The sequence below is a fragment of the Pseudophryne corroboree genome, chromosome 5 (genome assembly GCF_028390025.1).
Source record: "Pseudophryne corroboree isolate aPseCor3 chromosome 5, aPseCor3.hap2, whole genome shotgun sequence".
NCBI classification, from domain to species: domain Eukaryota; kingdom Metazoa; phylum Chordata; class Amphibia; order Anura; family Myobatrachidae; genus Pseudophryne; species Pseudophryne corroboree.
The window spans coordinates 729,492,834-729,499,408 of NC_086448.1; positions in this window are offsets into that span (position 1 = coordinate 729,492,834).

Below are 6,575 nucleotides of genomic sequence, written 5' to 3' on the forward strand. Positions count from 1 at the left end.
ATTTTGTAACTATTTATGAATGATTATCAGTAATTACTTAGTATATTGAATCACTATTTAACGCTGTGCTAGAAGACAAGAAGGTTGAGATGCCCAACCAATTGAACAGTACATGCAGGGAGATGGGGGTAAGGGACGTCTTCTGCACTAGACAGAATTTATAGGTTTAATCAATATTAGAATCCCCAAATTGTATTAATACATGTAAAATTATGCTTTCATGCCATAGGGGGTGCTGCCATAGACAATAACAGTGAAAAACAACAAGGAACAGAAAAGGATTGTCTCTTCGTTGGCGCACTGAGAGAAAGAAAGATTTTTTCAATATTTAAAACATAACTTTTATTGGTATTACTTTCATAAAAAATTACCTAGCAATTTGAGAAACATATTAGTGAGAAAGTATATATAAAGTGAATTGTGCACTGTGAGTGATTAAATAAAGTGCTTGAAACAATAAAAACTGATTCACTGTGCTCTGAATATTGCTTCACTTAATTTCTTATTCTAAATTCGTATCACTATTTGTTATGTATATTTAATTATTATTTTTAATTCAATATTGTTCATGGTACATGTTATGTATAAATACAGATCAAGACAACGTAACTTGCACGTGTGGTGTGGAAAGGAATAGCCCTGGTATAGAACAGACCTCAAATTTAAATATTGAAATCAAGGGGGCTAGGACAACAGTCCCTCGATAAATCACCCGATGGTATAGTGTGAGTGGTTCTTTCCTTAGAATGTAATTATTTGTAAATAATACTATGTCATAGGTTCCTCCTAAAGGAATTTCATTGGCCAATGAAATTCCTTTAGGAGGAACCTATGACATAGTATTATTTACAAATAATTACATTCTAAGGAAAGAACCACTCACACTATACCATCGGGTGATTTATCTAGGGACTGTTGTCCTAGCCCCCTTGATTTCAATATTTAAATTTGAGGTCTGTTCTATACCAGGGCTATTCCTTTCCACACCACACGTGCAAGTTACGTTGTCTTGATCTGTATTTATACATAACATGTACCATGAACAATATTGAATTAAAAATAATAATTAAATATACATAACAAATAGTGATACGAATTTAGAATAAGAAATTAAGTGAAGCAATATTCAGAGCACAGTGAATCAGTTTTTATTGTTTCAAGCACTTTATTTAATCACTCACAGTGCACAATTCACTTTATATATACTTTCTCACTAATATGTTTCTCAAATTGCTAGGTAATTTTTTATGAAAGTAATACCAATAAAAGTTATGTTTTAAATATTGAAAAAATCTTTCTTTCTCTCAGTGCGCCAACGAAGAGACAATCCTTTTCTGTTCCTTGTTGTTTCTCTGAATCTCCAAAAAGCTGTTCTTCTCTACACAAATACTGAATGCAAGTTCCATCCATGATAAGGTTTTTAGATAGATAGATAGATAGATAGATAGATAGATCGAACGATAGATAGATTGATAGATAGAGTGATATCCAGTGAAATGGATTGTTTCTCAACATAAAAGGTAAATGAGAAAACATAACATACTGTAGTGTGATCAGGGATGGCGACGGGGGGGGGGGGGGGGGGGGGGGGGTAAGGGGAACGGGGGGGGGGGGTTCCAAAGGGGATACCTGTACCAGGCCCCAAGGATCAGAGGGGCCCCAAGAATATGTCCCTTAGTGCCTGGTAGGTATGTGATCCGTCTTGTACAAATAGAGAACTGCAGGTGGTGTGGGCGCAGCCTCAGAGTGACAGGAGCCTCTCACACATAGTGTGCGCCCGCTATCCCTGGTCCAGCTCTTTTGCAGGTAGAAGATACGGGACATGGCAGCAGCTACATTTACCAGGATTCCTGTGCCCTCCGCCAGCCTCTTCTGGTGGGGTGTGAGGGCCGCATGGTACCTGCTGTGCTGTGTCCGGTCTGGATACTGGGGAGTGCAGCGCAGGTGAGTCTCTCCCCGGGGTAACAGTGGATTGATGAGGGGATACAGGGTTTTGGGATGGGGTGGGAGAGCTGGGAATGCAGCATGGAGTCATTGGGGAGAGGCAGACTGTGGGGTGTGGGGGGGGGGAGGAAGGAGAGATATACATATTTCTATACATGTTTAGATAAATATATTTCTATACATGTTTAGATAAATAACTCCTACACACATGGTTGCAGCCTGAGAAATCCTCTGGATACAATTGTGGGTCCTATGTGGGAGTTCCAGTGCTTATAGCATTTACTGACTCTGTTTCTGGATATACCAATTGATGGAGAGAGAATTGACTGCATAGGAAAGGAAAGAGTTAAACATCTGGTGAGGGGTGGACCTAGCTGTGAGGAAAGTACAGCCTTTTTGAAGGGGAGGGTTTGATATATATAGGGAAGGTGAGGCCATCTTAGCTCTCTCTTGTGGTGATTTGCCTTCCCACCCTCCCGCCCTTGTAGTCAGAAATTCTGGCACGTGGTGCCTTGGCATTAAGTTGTTGGCTGGGTTTATCGTTGGCTATTTATTGGCGGAAAAGAACGGCAGTTTTGTATTTGTATGGTAAACTGTAGTGTTTTACAGTTTGGGTTGGTTTAGGTGCACTCACCTCCATCGACTTATTGGCCGCTTGACCACCCGTCCGGGAAGGCAGCGGCAGGGCACCCAGGAGCGGTGGGTAGTCACTGTGGGGGTTGAGTTGTCACCTATTACCGGTTTGGGATAGTTGTAGAAAAAATAAGGATCGTTTCGAATGTTTAGTAATTTAAGGTTAGTTTAGGTTAATAGAGCCGTTCTTTTTGCTGCCACCATATGCCGGCTGGATCGGCATCTTAATAAAATTTTCTATTACAGGTTTGCTATTGGTTAGGGACAAATAAATAGCTAGCAATTTTTCTGCCAAAATTCAAGTCTCCGTGTCTTTATTTCTGGTTTAAAGGTAATGAATGCGTTACTTTAAAGGAAGGGAGGTCCACCAAATATCACTAGGATGTTTAACACTATTGCACTTTTAAAAAATAGGTATTTTAACCGAGTGTACCGAACTAATCTATATGTTCAGGCGGACATAGTAAAGTCTGTCCATGAAGTCAATTTTTAAAGGAATATTACCTCTTTTTTATGCAATGAGTTTAATTATCTAAAGGTTGATCATAATATTCTGTATGCAGAATTATACAGTGTATAGGTGCTCCAATACAAAAATATATTTCTGTTACCCCTGATGAAGTCAAACTGACGAAACGCGTTGGATTTATCAGTCATTAGTCAGTATTCCAGTTAGGAAAATTACTCCCTTCGCCAAGCGCACACCTTGCTAAGGTGAGGGAGTGTTTACATCTACCTACTGGATTCTGCTGTCAGAGTTATCAAAATCTATGTATAACTGTCACGATCCAGGTAATTCCTTATCAGTATTTACCTTCCAAATGTCTCCTGAGACTGTCCCAGTGTTCCAAGCCTGGATTCCATCTGCACTGTCTGTGTGCAGCACTCTGCATCTCATTGTCTCTAATCTCCTTACTGTGATTCTGGCAGCATCAGGGTTAAGTTTCACATGCAAGTTACAAACAATCTTTCCCTCCAAAAGCTAACATGGGCGCAGCCATGTTTTCCTAATCACATGATACCTTTCAGCCTATCAGCTGCACTCTGCTCTCAGCCTGATTACACAGCAGCTGCACTCTGGTCTCTGGTTAATCAGCCAGCCAATCCCTGCTTCCCAGCAGGTATAAATATCCTGTTCCTGGGGTGGAAAGATGTCAGTGCTTCAATTGTCTTCAGTGATTCCAGTGTGCAGTCCTCCCATGGACTTTCTCTGCAGTACAGCCTGACTCTGCAGTGTCTCATCATTGCATCCTGTGACTGGCAGTTACCGACACCAGCTTCCAGCAGTGCTCTGCCCTGCCAGTAACCATCGGTGTTCCACCATCGATCTCCAGTCACCATCGGTGCTCCGCCATCGATCCCAAGTCACCGTCGGTGTTCCACCATCGATCCCAAGTCACCATCGGTGTTCCGCCATCGATCCCAAGTCAGTAACCATCGGTGTTCCGCCATCGATCCCAAGTCACCATCGGTGTTCCGCCATCGATCCCAAGTCAGTAACCATCGGTGTTCCGCCATCGATCTCAAGTAACCATCGGTTTTCTATCATCAGTATTCCTCTGAACTGTGTTTAATAAAACCTTTGAACTTTCCCTTGTTGTCGTGGTCACGCCTTCGGGCATTTGTTCTAAAGGTTCCCTGTATGTCCAAGAACCCTGTACTGCCTCCCAGGTACACATATACCTCAGTCCCTACGACTGAGGCTTCCCCCTGGTCAGCACCAGCCCTCAGTTGTGACAGTAAGCACTGACCTAATGGATCCGGCCGGAGACCAGGTCCAAGCGACCAGGCCGATGCAAGAACTTGCAGCTTGCCTTGAACGTCAGGAGACTGCACAGGGCCATGTGATCCGCTGTCTCCAGGACCTCTCCTCTCGGCTGGATGGAATACAAGTAACCCTCCGTGGTTCGGGGGCGTCCAGTGTGCCGACTGCAGTACCTTTGGTGGTATCCCCACCCACCATTCCCGTTTATGCTCCTTGTCTCCATTTACCGACACCTGCCAAGTTTGATGGTTCCCCAAAAGCCTGTCGGGGTTTCCTAAATCAGTGTGAGATATATTTTGAGTTACAGCCTGGCAGTTTCCCAACTGACCGCACCAGGTTTGCTTACATTATCTCCCTCCTCAGTGGCTCCGCCCTCGATTGGGCATCACCTCTATGGGAGCAGTCGGATGCCGTGCTCTCTTCATATGCAGACTTTGTGGCAACCTTCAGGTGCATCTTTGACAAACCAGGTCGTGTGACCTCAGCCTCCTCTGATATCCTCCAGCTACGTCAGGAGACACAAACAGTCGGTAAATATCTGGTACAGTTCCAGATCCTAGCGTTAAGTTAAAGTCTTAGCTACGCATGCACATAGCTCTGTTAAAATGGTGCTAGCGCATTTTCCTTTTAATTTCCCAATGGGCACACACATATTTCATGGAAAATTTATCTGGCACCAGATGCCCTGAGATTTCTTCAGTAGTGGCCATATTGTAGGTATAGTAAATGGATTCAGGGTGTGCGGGGAAGGCCAGTCTTGCCTCAGGAGCCCATTGACCCATTATAGACACAGAAGGGAAAGATCACAACAACATCCACAGGGGTACCCCTCATCGTCGGAGATAGAATCATCAGGGACTGATGAGGATTTAGGGGAGACTTATCCCCACTATAGAGACGAAACCAACAACTATCCAGTACAACATTCTTCCTCCTCCTCTTCTTCTTTTTTAGAGAATCAGAGACCCAAAAGAGGACGTCCAAGAGGAAGCCGAGGAGGGGCGGTAGGAAGAGGAAGAGGGGAGCGAAGATGGGATTCCCCGCCCCCATCCCATTATCCAATACGGAATCGGAGGAAGTACTAGGAAAAGAAATGAGTCTCACTATTATCAATTTATCAGAACACACCATCACTGATGATCATAAAAAGGTTCTATCCAAAGGCCTTACTTTCTCACCCACAAAGAAATTTGATCGCTTCCAATGGGAGAAGGATCTTAATCTCTTCGGGAGGAAACTACTTTTAAAAAAGTTTTTCGCAAATAAAACCAATCCTGAAGTCCTAGGGATAGGAGAGCTTCAGGGAATACCAATAAGCCAACCAGCTAGTTCAACACTGGACAGTGCTGGACAGTGGGATACAACATCGGAAGATGATAGGAGGGCAATTAGGATGTTGGAAGAACTCCAGGATGATTCGGAAACCCATGAAGAAACACCTGGGAATAGACCTATATGTAAAAAAAGAAGCACCTTCTTCCCACAGGACAATATATGTCCAGAAGTAAAGGTCTTTATGCGTTTAGTCTCTCGAGACTTGGATACTTTACATCAGAAACGGAGAGGACCCAGCCGACGCAATTTGAACTACAGAGAAAGAACAGCTATTTCGGAAATAGAATCTTGGGAAGATGTGGTGGTTAAACCATCTGATAAGGGTGGTAACATAGTGATCTGGGATAAGCAGCTCTATATTGGAGAAGCCATGAGGCAATTAAACGACACAGACTGCTATAAGAGATCCATCTTCAATCCCACTGATAATCTTCTAACCCTGTATACAAGATTGACGCACAAGGCACTTAGAGATGGCACTATTACTAAAACCGAATATGAGTACCTAAAAGTAACAAACCCGAAGGTTCCCACGTTCTACCTCCTCCCAAAGACACATAAGAACCTGACCCATCCCCCTGGTAGGCCGATTGTCTCTGGGATTGGGGGCCTTTTGGAACAAGCCAGTACATTTATTGATATCCACCTCAGACATCATGTGACTACGTTACCATCTTATGTTCAAGACACGACGGATGTCTTGAAAAAGATACATGATGTTCGACTAGAGGACACCCAACTTTTGATAAGTATGGACGTAGAATCACTCTATACCTCGATTGATCATGCCAAGGGAATCAATGCAGTCAAATACTTCTTAGACATAGAGGGGACCAGCGATTTCCATCTCTTTCTCCTTGACCTTCTATATTTTGTCTTACACAACAATTATTTCACA